Source organism: Pseudophryne corroboree, chromosome 5, assembly GCF_028390025.1.
Source record: "Pseudophryne corroboree isolate aPseCor3 chromosome 5, aPseCor3.hap2, whole genome shotgun sequence".
Taxonomy (NCBI): Eukaryota; Metazoa; Chordata; class Amphibia; order Anura; family Myobatrachidae; genus Pseudophryne; species Pseudophryne corroboree.
Genome location: NC_086448.1, coordinates 52,298,827 through 52,318,285, shown reverse-complemented (window position 1 = coordinate 52,318,285; position 19,459 = coordinate 52,298,827). Strand labels below are relative to the sequence as shown.

The 19,459-nt window shown below is 43.2% G+C and overlaps 1 long non-coding RNA gene across 1 annotated transcript in view; it reads left to right on the top strand.

Annotated features, from left to right (window-relative positions):
* The window catches only part of LOC134928773 (uncharacterized), a 100,336-nt gene extending 86,553 nt beyond the window's left edge, over window positions 1-13,783 (top strand). The window contains exons 2-3 of the long non-coding RNA XR_010177997.1: window positions 13,362-13,533; window positions 13,636-13,783. This is a non-coding gene — a long non-coding RNA (uncharacterized LOC134928773). The remainder of the gene's footprint in view (window positions 1-13,361; window positions 13,534-13,635) is intronic.
* The last annotated feature ends 5,676 nt before the right edge of the window (window positions 13,784-19,459 follow it).

The window sequence follows — 19,459 nt, the reverse complement described above, 5'->3', positions numbered from 1 at the left end:
GTGCTCATCACTAATACTAACCTAGAATCCTGGGTAGATCGGTTTTCTTCGGTCCAAGTACGCATCCACAGGGTTAAAAAAAAACACAAAAAACCGATCCCATGCAACTAAAGGGGATCCGTTTATACATGTATCCCCTTTCCCTGAATGCCGAGACCCCCCGTGACTCCTGTCACTAGAGGACCTAGCAGCCAATCAGGGAGCGCCACATCATAGCGCTCTACTGATTGGCTGTGTGCTTCTGGCCTATCAATCAGGCGGAGCGCACTGGCTATAATGGAGAATAGCGGTCCTCCATTATAGTCAAAGTTGGGAAAATTGCAGTCTGCGGTAGACCGCGAGGTTAATTTAGGTCACCTCCCTGGCTAGTGGAGCCCGGTGCTGGTTTCAAAAATACAGGGGACCCCTACTTCTTTTGTTCCCCGTATTTTTGGAACCATGACCGGTCCAAGAGCCCGGTGATGGTAGTTTAAATATGGGGAGCCCCAGTCAATTTTTCCCCGTATTTTTGCAACCAGGAACGGCTCAAAGAACCCGGGGCTGGTCATGCTTTTGGGAGGGACCTGCACATCTTAGAAAAAAATTTTTTTTAACACTTTCTTTACTTTTACAGACAGAAGCATGCACAGATCTCACTGATCTGTGCATGCTTCTCCAAAAATCACCAGTCTAAACCTGATCTATTATTCTGGTGATATTTGGTAAGGTTTTGTGTGCAAGTGAAAAAATTGCATCGTATTACATTTGCGATTTTCATTGTTTTCAATGGGAAAACCTCTGGATGTGATTTTTCACTTGCGATTTTTGGTATATGTTAAAAAATTGCAATTTTTAACAAACTCACAAGCAATTATATTTGCGATTTTCGGAAAACGTGTAAATTTGCAGTAAAATCACACCCTATTACATTTAGCCCCAAGTGCTTTTTGGATGCGTAGTCTGATTAGCATGCACGGATCAGTGAGATCCGTGCATGCTTATCTGTGGGAAGGGGTGTGAAAGTGTTTAAACTAAAAATAAAATTGCATGGGGTCCCCCTCCTAAGCATAACCAGCCTCGGGCTCTTTGAGACGGTCCTGGTTGTAAAAATACAGGGGGGAAATTGCGTAGGGTCCCCCCATATTTAAACAACCAGCACCGGGCCCTGCGTCCGGTCCTGGTTCAAAAAATATGGGGGACAAAAGACTTAGGGGTCCTCCGTATTTTTCAAACCAGCACCGGGCTCCACTAGCCAGAGAGATAATGCCACAGCCGGGGGACACTTATGTAGGTCCCTGTGGCTGTGGCATTACACCCCCAACTAGTCACCCCTGGCCGGGGTACCCTGGAGGAGTGGGGACCCCTTCAATGAAGGGGTCCCCCCTACAGCCACCCAAGGGCCAGGGATGAAAAAAAATACCCCCAAAAAAACACAACACACACACCGTGACAGTAAAGCTTTATTTTACATACATGCACACTTGCACACTCACATACTTACCTATTGTCCCACGGAGCCCTCGGTCCTCTTGTCCTGTAGAATCCACCGTGGACCTGTGAAAAGATGCCCAAAATACTCACTTATTATCCGGTGTAGTTCTGTCCTCTTCAGTCCATGTAGCATCCAGGGGGTTAAAAAAACTGCTAAAACCCAAACCCTCGCACTAAAGGCGTTCCATGTTCACACATGAAACCCCTTTTTCTGACTGCCGGGACCCCCCATGACTACTGTCAGTGAAGGTCCCGTCAGCCAATCAGGGAGTGCCACGTCATGGCGCTCTCCTAATTGGCTGTGTGCTCCTTGCCTGTCGATCAGGCTCAGCGCAGCGGCTAGAATGGAGGATCGCGGTCCTCCATTATAGTCTATGATGGGAACTTTGCGGTATGCAGTTAACCGCAATGTTAATTGGGGTCACTCTTGTGAACGTAACATGGCAACATCTCCTACTTCATTTTCTCTGGCAACTGCTGGAGAAAACTAGATTTTCCCAACACACCAATGTCTATATGTCTGCCATATAATTCCAGGGGTGCCCTGCCTGAACCCGCTCATCTCTAGTAGATATATCTTCTAGTGTGCACTGTGTACCCAGCATTAGAGAAAGGTTCTTCTCAATTATTTCATTTTAGGGACTCAAATGGCTCAAAATTAGTCAGCAGCGGAGCGAGCTGCCGTGTTTAAAGTAAGCTCCTGCATCCCCCTTCTAATACACCACTTCCCATCCGTTTCCTACCACCCTTGGGGGCTTCCACACCCATCCGCCTGTCTCTGCTTGGATCCTGGAGAGGATTCCAGCACAGCACAGCACCGCCATAACAACCCGTCCATAAGCGTGGCTTGGACGGGGGCGGAGGAGGAGGCTCACAGGGAGTACTTCTTTTAATTCTTTTACTTTTTTATGACAGTGCTGAATCTTGGGGGGCGTGGCCTGGACGCAGAGTTGGAAAGACGTGCAACACCTGGGCTTCTGCAGAGTGGACATAAAAATCATACCTCCTGCTGTTCCACCGGCTCCTACTTCCGCCCTGCGGACTGCACACGGCCGTGGGCAGCTTGCTGGGCAATTCTGAGTGGCTAATTTCTGAGGAAAAAACTCCCCACCCTTCGCAGCATGGTGACTGAGTTCTGAGCTATAATGACTTAGCTGAGCCACGCTGAGGGGAACATGTGATGTATCGCCTGCATGTCGTTCTTCAGCTCGAAGATAGTTCCTTCTGACTACTCTTGAAACTGTGCCTCATTTCGAGGCGACGTTCCTCCAAGAAATTGAAAAACACTCTAGCCAATTCCTCCCAAGCCACAGCCTTTCGTGCATCATTTGGAACTCCTGCGTCTGATCATACCTCATCGGCCCCCTCGTCCCCCTCAAGTGTCATGGAAGACAACACGGTGGCGGGGCCCCCTGCTCTCATTCAACCGTCCAAATCCCCAGTGGAATCCTCAGATTTATCTACTATTCTCTCCAAATTGTGGTCTCTCCTAACCCGCCAGGATCTGCAGCAGGACCTCCAGTCCATGGAACAACGGATACAGGATTCCATTCAAGCACGTATATCTTCCATTCAGTCCGATGTCTCCCAAGTCGCAAACATTGTGGTGGTTAGAGGATTGTTCCGAGAAGATGGATTCTAAGGTATCTGATCTACATGATCTCATCTCTCGCCAATCACGCTCTCTGATAACCATGGACCGCAGGTTCGATGATTTTTACAACAGTGGGCGCAGGAATTATTTGAGGTTGCGTGGACTGCCTGAAGACGTTGCTCCCCAAAACATTGAACATGCTCTAACCAAAATTTTCAATGTACTCTTGGATTCCAACTCCGACTACCAGATAGTGTTTGACAGGGCTCACCGGGCCTTGCGTCCTAGAGGGGCCCCAACGGAAAGCCCGCGCAACGTTATCTGTAGACTCCACTATTTTCAGGAAAAGGAGGAGATTCTTAAAGCAGCCAGACGTGCTCCGGACATTGATTTTGACGGTTACAAGATACAAATCTTTCCGGATGTCTCGTGGTTTACCTTGCAACAGAGGCGCCTTCTCCGCCCTCTCACAGAAGAACTCAAGAAACGTGATATAAAATTGTGCTGGGTATTCCCCTTGAGCATTCAAGTGACCTACAAAGGGGCCCTTCTTGTTTTACAGGAATTTGAAGGTGTTCAGGACTTTTGTTCAACTTTAGGAATCCCTGTCCCAATTCTCCCGAATTGGCTGGACCCATTTGAACTTTCATCGTAACCTCAACCTTGTCCAGAACAATGGCAGAAAGTCCGCAACACTAGGCAGCGACAACGGGCTGACGCATCCACAGTGTCCGAATTTGCCAAGGCTGCCTCAGCCGACGCCGATAACTCGAGATGACAACTGCGGGCTGGAATCCCAGATAAAGTCTCAATGGACACGTGAATATTGGTCGTATTTAGTATATTTTTGATATGCTTCTATGTGCCCTACAACTGATGGATAAATAATCCACTGTCCGCAGTTGTTTAGGTGATTGATTGCCTTTAGAGTTTGTTTACACAATTCTCACAACCTGTTAAGCTTTCTTAGGGTATGTCACTTATATCCAAGTTTAATATTGCCTGCTATGCCAATTTGCCTTTGGCTTTCAATCCTTCACTTGGTTTCGCAGTCTATTAGTCCAGTTTTCCTTTTTCCTTGGAGCTGCTCGATTTGCTGAATAATTTTATTTAAAATTTACATGCTATATAATGGTGGTACATCCCAGTTCCCCTCTGACCCCCCTTGCTCTGCTGTATACTTGTAGATCATGGGCCATATATGGTTTCCCATGACTAATGATGCAGAGTATTGCTGTTCTACTGACAGTAACTTTTTTTGTTTTTCCTTGTCTGTGTCTTTCCCCCCCACTTTTCCTCTTGTGGTTTCCCTTTTTTTTGCCTCTATCCCTCCTTTCCCCCAATTGGATATGGTGTTATAGGCAGTTATCCTCTCAGCAAGGTAAAAAAGGTGAAACAGTCTGGTGGGAGCATTGGAAATTTCTGTTAACCTGCCCCTATGGCTAACTTAAAGTTAATCCCGCTTAATGTGAAAGGCCTTAATCTCCCTGAGAAGAGATCCAGGCTCCTACACTCTCTGCATACCGATAGAGCAGACGTGGTGTTCCTCCAGGAGACGTACTTTAAAAAAGGTGCCTCCCCGAAGCTACACTCACGTCACTTCCCACAGGGATATTATAATGATTTCTCTGGAGCTAAGGCCAAAGGGGTTGCAATTTTGTTCGCCAAGCACATTAGACTGAGTGATATATCGGAGGTTCCTATTGGGGATGGGAGAGGCCTCCTGGTGAAGGCTACCATTGCCAGTCAAATTTTTAAATTCGTTAACTTTTATCTCCCCAATCAGGGTCAGCTACATTTTATGGGGGAAGCTTTGGAATTAATAGAGCAAAATTTGGAAGGGGTGTTGGTAGTAGGGGGGGACTTTAACTGGGCACTGGAGCCTCCTATTGATACATCTACTGGTGTGCCCGGATCTTCTTTAAAGGATATCAAACGCTTTAAATCAATTTTACACGATTTCTAGCTGATAGATGCCTGGCGACTGCTCCACCCTAAAGATAGAGACTACACATTTTACTCATATCCGCATAATTGCTATACCCGTATAGATTATCTCTGTGTGGACCACAAATCTCTAGATTTTCTTGTAGATGCCACAATAGGACAAATAGTTGGCTCTGACCATACCCCTATTACTCTTGCCCTATCTTTACGCCACCCTCCCCTGCGTCAGTGGAGATGGCGCTTTAATGAGCAATTTCTCAGAGACACAGACTGTCGGTCCCAAATAGAAAACACTATAGAGGACTACATTACACTTAATCTAAATGACGAGGTTTCCCCAGTGACGGTTTGGGAAGCCCATAAATGCATGGTTAGGGGTAATTGCATCCAAGTGGGTTTACGCCTCAAAAAACAAAAAAATGAATGCCGTGATGCGTTACTTGCTAAAATTAAATGACTAGAACTCACGCATAAATCTACGCTAACTTCTGATGTATTAGCGGAGCTACAAGAGGCTCGGTCATCCCTAAATAGTTTACTGAACGAGGGCACCCGTAGAGCATTTCGCTGTTGTCGCCATAAATTTCATAGGTGGGGTAATAAGCCTGGGAAGCTACTTGCACGGGCCTTACGAGCACAAAGATCACTAACTTACATTAAGGAGATTAAGGATTCTTCTGATGTACCTCATGCCTCTGATAAAAAGATGGCTGAGATCTTTCATAAATATTATACTGATCTCTAGAATTTGCCATTGCAGCGCTCCCATTGTGAGCGATCAGTACATGAGAATGCAGTAGAGGACTTCCTATAAGAGATTAAATTCCCGCCACTCTCTGAGGAAGTGACATCAGCCCTTGAAGAACCCTTTACGGATAGTGAACTCATGACCGCCCTAAAGTCCTCTCCATCTGGCAAAAGTCCGGGTCCCGATGGCTTTCCCATAACTTACTACAAAATGTTCCATGATAAACTTCTCCCCCTTTTGCTCCGTGCTTGCAACTCAGTCTGTTCACAGACCCCCTTCTCTTATCAGTCCTTGGGAGCACACATCACAGTTCTACCTAAAGATGGCAAGGATACAGCATTGCCATCCAGTTACAGGCCAATCTCCCTCCTTAATGTAGATGTTAAATTATATGCCAAACTCATAGCAAACCGCCTGAATTTATTATTGCCAGAGGTGATTCATTCAGACCAGGTTGGCTTTATTCGGGGTAGGGAGGCGAGGGACAATACCATAAGGGTGATTGACCTGATAGCTCATGCAAGGTCAGTTAAGACTCCTATGATGCTTCTTTCCATAGATGCTGAGAAAGCCTTTGACCGCATTGACTGGGTTTTTATGGAAGCGACACTGCGGCGCTTGGACCTGGGTGAGGGGTTCTTGCAAAAAATCCCGGCGCTATATCGGGCTCCTTCGGCACAGGTGAGGGTTAACGGGCTGCTCTCTGACCCAATAACCATTTCTAATGGGACTAGACAGGGCTGCCCATTGTCACTGTTAATATTTGTTATTTGCATGGAAGCTTTAGCTAAAGCCATTAGAATGAACCCTGATATCACAGGATTGAAAGTCGGTGAAAATGAACATAGAATTGCTCTGTTTGCAGATGACCTCCTGGCAGTCGTTACAAACCCTGCTAGATCATTACCTAATCTTATGACAGAATTTTCACGCTTTGGGGCATTATCTAATTTCAAGATTATTTATACTAAATCAACGGCTCTTAATGTCTCCCTCCCTGTTGAATTAGCCTCGTCTCTGAATTCCGCGTTACCCTTCATTTAATATGAGTGGGGTACTCATATTAAATATTTGGGCATTTTAATCCCCTCCTCTCTATCTACTACAGTAACTATAAATCATCTCCCCTTACTACGGAAGCTGCGTGGGGAAAGGACGCAGTGGCTTACGCAGATATTTTCCAGGTTAGGCCGTATGAGTATTGTAAAAATGAATATACTGCCAAGGCTGTTGTATCTTTTTCAGACTATCCCCTTGAAGCTCCCCCCTCAGTTTCTGGTAGACACACACAAAGCAATTAGCCGATTTGTTTGGGGTGGCAGGAAACCCGAGTTCAAACACTGCTATTTATTTTATAAAAAAGCCCAAGGAGGCCAACAATTACCAATGATATCGGCATATTATCAGACCACGATTTTACATAGGATCCTGGATTGGTCAAGACCTGGTACCAGCTCTAAACAATGGGTAGACTTGGAAGGATGGTCCTCGGGTTTACATTTGCAGGCAGTACCCTGGTTTCGGACCATTAGCCGCTCTCTGCACTTGACGGTTGGACCCACTTTGGCTCTCTGGAAACTAGTGCGCAATAAATTGGGTCTTTCTTCATCAAATTCCCTGCTTCTTCCATTTCTTAACAACCCATTGTTTGAGTGGGGTATTGGGGGAGGTACGGCTGCCGGATGGAGGTTGGCGGGCTTGACTAGGATAACACATTTGCTCTCAGAGGGAAGGTTAAATCTTTTAATGAACTCAGGGAGGGTACTGATATTCCTGCGACAGACTTTTGGTTTTACCTCCAGACCCGTCATTTTATTTTGTCACAGAGGTCAGCTGTTGCACTAACAGGAAACATCACACCTTTTGAAGTAATGTGTTCCCAGTCTTCTGAACCCACTCACATTTTATCGGGTATATAATATATAAGATACTATTACATGGTCATTTCACTGAAGACCCTTCTTTTTGTAGAAAATGGGACACTGACCTCATCCCTCGAGGGATACATATTAATTGGAAAACACACTGTGACACTATGTCCCGTTGTTCTACAAGTTTGGAGGTGATAGAAACACAATACAAACTGCTTACTAGGTGGTGTCGATGCCGCTCCCTTTTGCATAGGTTCTTTCCTTCTGTGTCCCCCCTGTGTTGGAGGTGCGGAAAACATCGAGGCACCCTTATCCACCTATGGTGGGACTGCCCTTTGATTGCTGTTTTTTTGGAACAAGGTTATTCAAATTTCCTCTGAAATCCTGGGGTTTCAGGCTTCTACTGAGCCTGACTTCTGGCAACTCTCCCATACTACAATCTCACTAGCAAAGTATAAACACTCCCTTCTCAAACACCTTAATAACGCAGCGAGACCTATAGTACCAGTTCATTGGCGGTCTCCAGACCCTCCCGGAAGACATTTTTCATTCGGTACTGGAAAAACACTCTGATTATGTCGCTACATGGTCCTCTTGGTTAGATTTTAAATCTACCTCCACCTATAAAGACCAGATACCACTAGACTCTTTATAATACTGATTACCTAAATAAGCCATTGCACTGACTAAATGACACACTTGCTGTTAGATGCGATTGGTTCGCTCACTCATTCCCCCCCCCCTTTTTTTTTTCCTTCCTGACTCTACCCTTTTTCACCCTTTGTCTTGTCTTGTTTTTGTTTATGTAAGTTGCTGTTTCATTGTATTTTGTTGTACTTATTTCTCTACTGCCCATGCAAACTGAATATTTTAATGATGATCTTTTGATCTATAGTGAAAAAATTTGTTATTTTCTTGAAAGATCAATTACATACAATTTTTCTTTTTCTTTCTGTATTGTTGATATTATACCGATGTACTATGATACGTTGTTTTGTCGGACTCTGTGTTAATACAATATCGACATGTTTGTATTATCTATAATTTTTCTGAAAATCCAAAATAAAGAATATATATTAAAAAAAAAATTAGTCAACCTTAAGTTTGATTTATTAATGTTCCACATTTTGGGATTATTTACAAGATGCACATTTGTTGTACAGGGTTCTTTTCCTTTATTTTGTAAATGTTTTCATCTTAGTAATTGTACAATGTAAGGGCTGCGTAAGGTCATCGCAAGACCTCGTGGTGTCAGAACGGAGTTTCAGTGATCTTGCATTGCAAAATTAAATCTCAGCTTTCCATTGCACTGCAGCACTAGATGCTCCTCCCACAGTCCTACATGTAGTATGAAATGGGTTTGGACTGATGAGTGGGTAAGCTCCACTAGGGCAGGTGCTAAATAACAACAAATTCACAGCACAGTCCTGCTTAGTACTGTACCGAATCCACTCGAACTCAACTTACTCGATCCAGTGCTGCTGCGGGGCTCACGAGGGGCTGCTAGAACATCTAAGGGTCTGCTTTATTTAAAAATGAAATATGAATAAAATAAACAAGACACACACACAGGTGAAACTCAGAAAATTCAAATATCATTCAAAAAGTTCATTTATTTCAGTAATTCAACTTAAAAGGGGAAACTAATATATTATATAGACTCGTTACATGCAAAGTGAGATATTTCAAGCCTTTATTTGTTATCATTTTGATGATTGTGGTTTACAGTTTAAGAAAACCCCAAATCCCAAATCTCTGAAAATTAGAATATCACATAAAATCAATAAAAAAAAGATTTTAAATACAGAAATGTCAGCCCTGTGGCACTGCTGAGGTGTTATGAAAGACCAGGATGCTTCAACAGCGTCCTTCAGCTCTTCTCCATTGTTCGGTCTCATGTCTCTCATCTTTCTCTTGGCAATGCCCCATAGATTCTCTTTTTTCTTTAGGTAAGACGTTTCTGACGTAGTATGTTGTTCAGGAGCGGCTTGACAAGAGGAATTTGACATTTGAAGCCCATGTCCAAGATCCGTCTGTGTGTGGTGGCTCTTGATGCACTAACTCCAACCTCAGTCCACTCCTTGTAGAGTTCCCCCACACTTTTGAATGGCCTTTTCCTGACAAGAAAAAAATAACTAGTCTGTTGCTCTGTGGTCCAAAGTCCTCTTTTCTGATGAGAGCAAATTTTGCATATTATTTGGAAACCAAGGTCCCAGAGTATGGAGGAAGAATGGAGAGGTAAACAATCCAAAGTCCAGTGTGAAGTTTCCACAGTCTGTGTTGACTTGACTAGCCATGTCATCTGCTGGTGTTGGTCCACTGTGCTTTATTAAGTCCAGAGTCAACGCAGCCGTCTACCAGGACATTTTTGAGCACTTCATGCTTCCTTCAGCATACAAGCTTTATGGAGATGCTGACTTCATTTTCCAGAAGGACTTGGCACCTGCCCACACTGCCAAAAGTACCAAAACCTGGTTCAGTGACATTGGGATTACTGTGCTTGATTGGCCAGCAAACTCGCCTGACCTGAACCCGATAGAGAATCTATGGGGCATTGCCAAGAGGAAGATAAGAGATATGAGACGGAACAATGCAGAAGAGCAGAAGTCCGCTGTGGAAGCATCCTAGTCTTCCATAACACCTCAGCAGTGCCACAGGATGAGAGAATCCATGCCATGCCGAATGTAATGAATCTATAAAATATGTTAGTTTCACCTTTTAATTTGATACTGAAATAAATGAACTTTTGCATGTTATTCTAATTTTCTGAGTTTCACCTGTATGTTCACATGCGTGTAACTGGGACACACAGGTATGCTCACATGCGTGAACATGGAGCTGTGAAAAAAGAAAATAAGGTATCTGACACAAAATATGCAAATAAAAATGCAATTAAAAAATGGAGGAAAAAAAACCCCACAAGATTTTCACAAAACAAGTCTCCAGACTCCATGGAGGTGAAAATATCCAATCTTGATCCTGTGGTACTATAAACCAGTTTATTTGCATCCCAGCAATAAATCCGAGATTATCTTAATCCCTGAAAATAGAGAAGGGGGTACAAAATCTGAGGCTTTGGTCCCTAGTTTTTCAGTTTGTCCAGTAATGTGGTAATTATATATTTGCTTGGTTGAAGTCTTTTCTGTTCCACACCAATATAGGAGTGGAGGTGAAAGCTTGTGTGTTGTTCCTGATTGCGTGTGCCTCTCTAATTTTTAATCACCTTCTTGACACTGTTCTCTTCCTCTTGCCTCTTAATGTGAAAAGTATCAAATATGGAGGTGGTATGTTTGTAGCTAGCTATGATTCAGAGAACTTGGTGTGCTTTTTCCAGGGGGACCACCTGTTGCTGAAATGATTGGTTTATTAAACTGTGCATGTCCTGTTTAAACAACATAAGGGTGGGTGGGAGGGCCCAAGGACAATTCCATCTTGCACCTCTTTTTTTTCTTTGCAGGATGAGCTCTTTGGGGCCTAGTTTTTAAAACTGCCATCCTGTCTGCCACTGCAGTGCCACCCCTAGACGGGCCACGTGTTTGGTCAAACCCACTTGTGTCGTTTAGCTTAGTCATCCAGCGACCTCGGTGCAACCTTTTTGCCCCCCACCTTGCTGAAATGCAAGCGCATTGCTGAACAGTGATGTGCTTGCATCTTAGGGGAAGCCCCCTGCCTTCACATCTTAGCTCTGAAAGCACTCGCTGGGCTGCCATGTTTTGTGTCGCAGCACACTCAGTCTGGACACTGCCCATAAAATGCTGCGCCGCCAGGATGTCGCCACCCCCCACTGGGACTTAGATTGCGATCACGTGCGATTGCAATCTAAGTCCTGGCGCATGCGCAGATTTATGCTGAATCGGGCCCTAAGCCTGGAGAAAGAAGTGGAAGGAGATAAAGCACCAGTCAGTCAGCTCCTAACTGTCAGGGCCGGCTCCAGGCCTACTAGCACCCTGAGTGAGAAAATTTCAAAGCGTCCCCTCGGCACATGCGCTCCTGGAAAAGTGGGCGTGGCCTCGCAACTTCATATTATCAAACTAGAAATAAATATATTTTCACACCCCTCTACGCACACAATTAGCAGCCTTACACATAACAGCCACAGTAGTGTTCCTTACACATAATGTCTCCAGTATAGTGCCAGATACACATAATGTCTCCAGTATAGTGCCAGATACACATAATGTCTCCAGTATAGTGCCAGATACACATAATGTCTCCAGTATATTGCCAGATACACATAATGTCTCCAGTATAGTGTCAGATACACATAATGTCTCCAGTATAGTGTCAGATACACATGTCTCTAGTATAGTGTCAGATACACATAATGTCTCCAGTAGTGTCAGATACACATAATGTCTCCAGTATAGTGTCAGATACACATGTCTCCAGTATAGTGTCAGATACACATAATGTCTCCAGTATAGTGTCAGATACACATGTCTCCAGTATAGTGCCAGATACACATAATGTCTCCAGTATAGTGTCAGATACACATAATGTCTCCAGTATAGTGTCAGATACACATGTCTCCAGTATAGTGCCAGATACACATAATGTCTCCAGTATATAGCCAGATACACATAATGTCTCCAGTATAGTGCCAGATACACATAATGTCTCCAGTATATTGCCAGATACACATAATGTCTCCAGTATAGTGTCAGATACACATAATGTCTACAGTAGTGCAGTGCCAGATAGACATGATATGCCCCCCAGCAGTGCCAGATAGACATGACATGCCCCCCAGCACTGCCAGCTACACATGACATGCCCTCTGTCATTTTTTAAACCCAGCCTGTATCTTGACAGTTAGGAGCTGATTGACTGGTGCGTTATCCCCTTCCACTTTACCTCCTCTCCAGGTTTAATACATCTGCCCCCAAGTCTTAGTACATAGCAGACAAACTGTATTTATTAGCCATTTTGCAAAACCAAACTGCATATTAATGGTGTTTAAGGGGCATTAAGATGGTGGCTATAGGTGTGGCTTGACCATGCTCCCCCCCCCCCTCACCCAACTGTAATGCTGTGAATATGCCCCGCTCCCCTACAGCTTTGCTCACCAATGATTAGCAGTAGTGCGTATGCACCACAGAAATATATACTGGCATGCATACCTCCCAACTGTCCTGGCTGCAGTGGGAGGGGGCGCAATTGGGAGGCTCCAATTAAATAGATAAGGTAAATAGATACTGTGCACATGTGGACAGCATCTATTCACAGACAGAGGGACTAGGGGCATGCCAGCAGCTCACAGAGCATGCTCCCATAGTGATGGAAAATGGGGGGGGGGAGTGTCTCACAATTGCGGCCCTCCCTCAAAGCCACACCACCTTTTCTAGGTCACACCCCTTTTACTTACCCCTGGAGGGGTAAGTAAAGTTTAGTATAGCTGGGCATACACTATACAATTATCTGGCAGACCATCTGTGCAATCTGGCTGGTTGGAATGAAACTCTGGGAGCAAATGACATTTGCTCCCAAATGCTGGAAAATGGACAAAAAGTGTCGTTCAGACAAATTAGTTAAATCAGTGACTCAGATTGGATAGATGATCTGCCAGCTAATTGCACAGTGTATGCCCAGCTTTAGTGACGTTAAGTACCAATGGCATATTCATTGGTGTCATTGGGAAATATAGCAAATTATTCTGCCGACAATCAGTAATAAAGGAGCCCTGTACCACGTATGTTCGACAGTTCATTTTTATTTTTTTATTATTTAATAGATCACATTGTGAAAGCAAAGTGGAGACACTTGAGAGACCATTTCAAAAGAGACCTGACAGCCACTGAAAGCCAGAGAAGCAGCTCCTCAGCTAAAAATATCAGCACTTATCCCCACTCCAGTGAATTACCATTGCTAAACAAAAAAAAACAAAAATCAATGGAGATGCGACAGTAAGTGTTGATTTATTTTCGTTCTTATAGAACATCAAAATACTTGTATTGCAAAGGTTTTTTTGTGTTTCTTCAATTGCTAAGTAATGTTTTTCCTTCAAGAACATTGAGAAACATTGAGGAGATTATCCCCTATTCAAAAGAAGGAGACAATGACAACGATGTAAAAGGGATGAATGAACTGGAAACAGACAAAGAATTGCTTTTCCCAGCTCTCAGGAACCAGCCAGGCTAATAAATAAAAAAAAAGATGCCAAAAAATGAAAAAATATTGATCCTTGGGCCTAGTCTTCGAGAATTACTAATATGTTGTCAAAAATGTAAAACAAGCCAAGAGTACCTCCAATGACACCATCATATCAATATATACATACTTCAGAACACTATAATATATCGACTACCCAACTTATTCAATGCTCTCTTCCCAAACCTGCATTCCGTGGTCATCCATATTACAGACATACACATACTCACCTACCGGCAATATGTCTGCATTCCACAACAGCATCAAATACCATCTGCACCAAAGCCGGTTTAAGGGGGAATTCCAGGGGGTCAGTACACAATGGGGGTTAGGACGAGAGATATAGAAGGGGATGAGGCTGAGAGACATGGGGGGGGATGAGGCTGACAGACACTGGGGGTGAGGCTGTGAGACAGTGGGGGTAAGGCTGAGAGACACGGGGGAGATGAGGCTGAGAGACACGGGAGGGGGATGAGGCTGAGAGACACAGTGGGGGTTAGGACAAAAGACATGGCGGAGATGAGGCTATGAAACATGGAAGATGACCTGCTGGCTCCCTTCAGTACCCGGGCTTTTATCGTATCTTGACGGACCTGCAGGGGTGCAGGTAGGATCAGGGCTGCTGAATCATGGAGGTAGGGGGATGGATGTGCACACTGTGGGTACAGCTAGGTGGGCTGTGCTGACAAAAGGCATGGGCACCCCTATCTTAAGTGCTCTGGTCCCCAAAATGGCTTAATCTAGCCCTGAACTACACAATATGGTTGCTTATTTTGCCACTTACAGTATTTCCACATCTGCACTTACATGTATTCCTGATGTCCCACTGCAGTAAATTTACATTGTGACAGGATGGTCCCGTACGAAAGCACTCGCCGCTTTCGCGTCCCGTCTCCTGCGCACGGATTGGAAGGTTAGGTCACACGAGGCCTGACCACATAGGCAAACAAAATCTTTGAAAACGATATATGGCGCTCCTCTAGCTTAAAATATCATAGGTTCTAATCAGTGAAATACAGCTCAACTGTATACATTCCTGTAAATCACTTGTATTGTCAGCATGTAAGGAATCCTCCACACTTCCTCAGGTCTCCTCCTCCACACTTCCTCAGGTATTCTCCCCCAGAATTATATTCATGAAATAGAGGAAATACGGATAGGATAGTGTAATGACGTTTTAATAGAACAGCATAATATACATAAAATCCAAGATAAAATCCAATTACATTAAAATTTGACACACAGGTGACAGAGGAAAAACCCAATGGGCAAATGGGGAATGCAATTACCGAATCCTCTGAGAACAGAAAGCACTCAGAGATCCTTAGGTGTACAGGAATGCCAGGTGACCTCCCGGGTTTCACAGTCTCCTGGTTCCGGTAAGTGTCTCAGCCAAGTGTCAATAGGGGAATCCTCCGCACCGCACCAACGCGTTTCAGATCCGTACTGGACCCTTTTTCAAGGTAGTGTGTCTTCCCTTATCCCAATCCCACTATTTATTGTGGAATCAGCCAATAAAAATGTCCCATTGTTAATGATTGCACCTGTGTGCAAACGGCCGTCTCCATATTGTATCTGATTACCGTGGTGATGCGTGACGTAATCGTGTCATGTGGTTTGAACTCCGGGATTCACGTCCGTGATATCGCGATATTTCATGTGGTTTCTCCCATCTGGTAGTCTTTCACAGTCTCCATGGCAACCACACTGTGCGGCATACCTCGAAGCTATGTCCTTTTTCACGTGGTTTGTTGTGGTGCGTGACGTATTCATGTCACGTGATTTCGGTTCCGGGATTCACGTCCGTACTGACGCGATATCCTGTGCGGTTCCTCACATTGAATAGTATATCCCGATCTCCATGGCAACGACGTTGTACGGCATACATCAGAATTTCATCCCTATTTGAGTGGTTAAAAGGATTTTATACGTCCGTTACTTCCGCCCTTACTAGTCCCATACAGGGCCATAACTTCCGCCCTTCTTCCTAGTGTCCATATAGCTAGACATTCTTTAGTTTTAATTGGAGTTCAAGCTGTAATGTAGTTCCAATAAAACTTGTGTTTTCTCATTTATCCTTGATTTGCAAAAGATAATGTCACTGCCAAAGATGAAAAGATGTATGTTCTGTTATCACTTTTACAGACAATGTGCATAGACGGTAAAAACTGTATATTCCATTTAACATGATAAAAACGTATATAAAATGTATATAAAATTAATGACCCCCCCCCCCCAAATTAACTGTAAAGAAAGGGGGGATGCAAAGAAAGGGGGATAATTGAAAAGAAGAACTCACTAGAGGAACCACTTCAATTCGAAGTCTGCATTTAACCCCATAGGGATCAAAGTATTATACTTATAAATTAGTTCCATTTCTGTTTTAGCTAGAATTTTTGATGTGTCTTTCTGTCTTCGGCCACATTCCACTCGTTTGATCCCAACAAACCTAATGATATGTTTGGGATCGCAGTTGTGTACTTTTTTGAAATGGCTGGACAGGGCATGCGTGTCCAAACCCCTTCTAATGTTCCTAAGATGTTCCCCTATGCGTATTTTTAATTGTCTGGATGTACGTCCGATGTAGAATAAATGACATGTACATTCTATAGTATAGATCACATTTCTAACATTGCAAGTGATGAAGTCTCTTATTTCATGAACCTCATTATTAATTTGTAAATTTTCTAATTTCCTCCCACTATCTGTGGTGATTTCCCTACATCCAATACAGGAGCCACATCTATGAAAACCCTTGGTACTTCTTATTCCACTTTTTTTCAAAGGTGGTAGATCCCCCCGTACCAATGAATTTTTTAGGTTGGGTGCCTTCCTGTAAATGAAGGTGGGATGCTCTGGTAATACATCTTTTAAAACTAGATCTTTTTTAAGGACTCCCCAATGTTTTCTAAATGATCTTTCCAGAATTTTGTGTTGTTTACTAAATCCAGTGATGAAGGCATATTCGAACTTATTCGTTGATTCTATGTTCTTATTACTTGTGAAGAGAGTTCGCCTATCCAACTGTAAGACTTCATTTTTAACCGTCTTCAGAGATGCTTCTTCATATCCACAATCCAAGAATCTGGCTTCCATTTGATTGAGTTGTTCTTTACACGTCGCTTCCTCCGAACAGTTTCGTTTAATCCGTTTGAATTGACTATTAGGAATGGAGTCAAGCCAATTCTTATGGTGACAACTGTTCTTTTGGATAAAGGCTTGAGAGTCGGTCGGTTTGGTGAACGTTTTAGTACATATAATGCCTTCCTTAATGTATATGGTGACATCCAAATAGTTGACCTCTATATTGCTTATATTGAAAGTGAGCTCAATATTGCGGGGGTTGTTATTCAAATAGGTGCAAAATTCATCCAACTTTTCCCTCTCTCCTTTCCATAAGAAGACAATATCGTCTATGTATCTTCTCCAGGACACCAGGTTCGCCCCAAATGGGTTGGGACCCCAGACAAAATCTGTTTCCCATTCCCCCATAAAGATGTTAGCGTAACTTGGGGCGAACCTGGTGCCCATGGCCGTCCCTATCTTTTGCAGAAAAAAGTCACCATCAAACATGAAGTAATTGTTCTCCAATATGAATCGTACACTGTCACTGACAAAATTTTGCATGTTGCTATCTAACTCACTGTTTAGCAGTGCATTAGTGATGGCCCCTATACCCATTTGATGATCTATAATACTATAGAGGGACTTAACATCTGCTGTGATCATGTACATATCATCTTCCCACACAATTGTTGATATGAAATTTAAAAGATCCTTAGTATCCTTTAAGTGGGATCTATTCTTTATTACCAATGGTTGCAGATGATAGTCAACCATCTCAGAGAGATTGGCTGTTATTGACTCCACTCCTGAGACTATAGGTCTCCCCGGTGGGTGTTGCGTATCCTTATGGACCTTTGGGAGAAGATAAATAACCGGGACTATGGGGTCCTTATTGATGACAAATTCTTGTTCTTTGTTAGTGAGTACCCCCAAGTCACCGTATCTTTTAATTAATGCTCCCAATTCTCCCTGGATTCTCACCGTGGGATCCGTTCTAAGTTTTTGGTAAGTATCCCTATCACTAAGGTGTAATTTCACTTCTCGGACATACCAGTTCCTGTCCATGACTACAACTCCCCCTCCTTTATCTGCTGGCTTGATGATCAGCTCCTGATTATTTTTGAGACAGTTAAGAGCTTCCCTTTCTTTCATGGTGAGATTACATTTCACTCTTGTGCTTTTTATATTCCGTAGATCTTCCTGTACAAGGGAGGAGAAGGTTTCCATAAAGTGCCCTTTGACATGTTGAGGGAAAAAAATAGACTTAGGTTTAAATGGAGTATTAGCTTCCATGGTGGCATTTTCAGGTTCCTGTACGCTTTCTTTCGTGAGGAAAAATTTCTTAAGACACAATTTCCTGATGTACTTGTGGATGTCTACGAAAGTGGCGAATTTATTGATTGAGGTGGTAGGGGCATATTTCATCCCTTTCTCTAAAACTTTTATTTCATGACCGGAGAGATTGTGGGAACTAATATTAAAGATCTTTATTTTTCCTTTATCTGATTCCATCCTTGATTGACTTTCACATTCTACATCTCCGTTTCGATCCTTGTGATGGTGGTCGGAAATAGTCTGGCCCTCAGTTCCATTGTTCTTTTTCTTTTTTCTCCTTCGTTTTTTCACTACCTCTTTCTTTTTTCCCCCTCTTTTCCCTCTTGATTTTCTACTCTTAGGGCTTATCTCAGATTCTCCCTCCTCCTCCTCCTCTCTAAAAAAGTCTCCTCTCGTGAATCGTTATCTATTGGGGCAAATCTATTTCTTTGTTCGAGTGGAGTAGGCTCTCTATAATAATTGTTGTTCCTCCAATGTAGGTCTTGGACCCTTCTTTGTATTCTGTCTCGTGGGGGGTCGTCAAAGTTCTGGTTTCTTCTTCCTGTATATGTAGGTTGTCTCTCTCGCCTTGTTGTTTCCCAAAGTCTCTGATTTCCCTGATAGCCATTCCATCGTGTGTACTTTCTATATGGTGACCGGCGTGTCCTCTCTCCCTGATAGTTACTCCGTGAATATATTCTATTTCTTCTGGGCCTTTGTTCGTATCCCCTTTCTATCGGTTCTGTTTCAATAACAGGGGAATGGTGGGGTTGGATTTCAAAAGAAATCTCTGGATCCTCTTCCTCCAGTTTAGTTTTATCATCTTTTGTTTTTTTATCTCTAATGAATTTCCTTACTTTTCTATCTACTAGGGCTTTTTCGGTTTTATTGAGGTTATACTCTATCCTTTGTTCCATTTCCTTAAATTCGCTTTTATCCGCGAATGGGGAAATTAGGTCTTTATAGATCTTAATGTCTTTGTCTAATGACTCGAGTTCCCTTTTTCTCTCTTTGATGATTAAATTCATCAAGGAAATTGAACAATCATTGATGATTCCCTCCCATTCTTCTTTAAAGGATTCGGATGAGCTATCAAAAGATGCTTTTTTATTGATTTGTAACCCCTTCGGTATGATGTTATTAACCACATATTTTTCTAAGGTTACCATCTCCCACCACGATTTGTTTTCTTTCATAAGAGTCTTTTCTAATTTTCGCATAATTGACTCTAGACTTTCATCCAGCAATTCAATATGCTCCCCGTCATCTTTAAATAAACTTTCCAACATAGACCTTCTATGG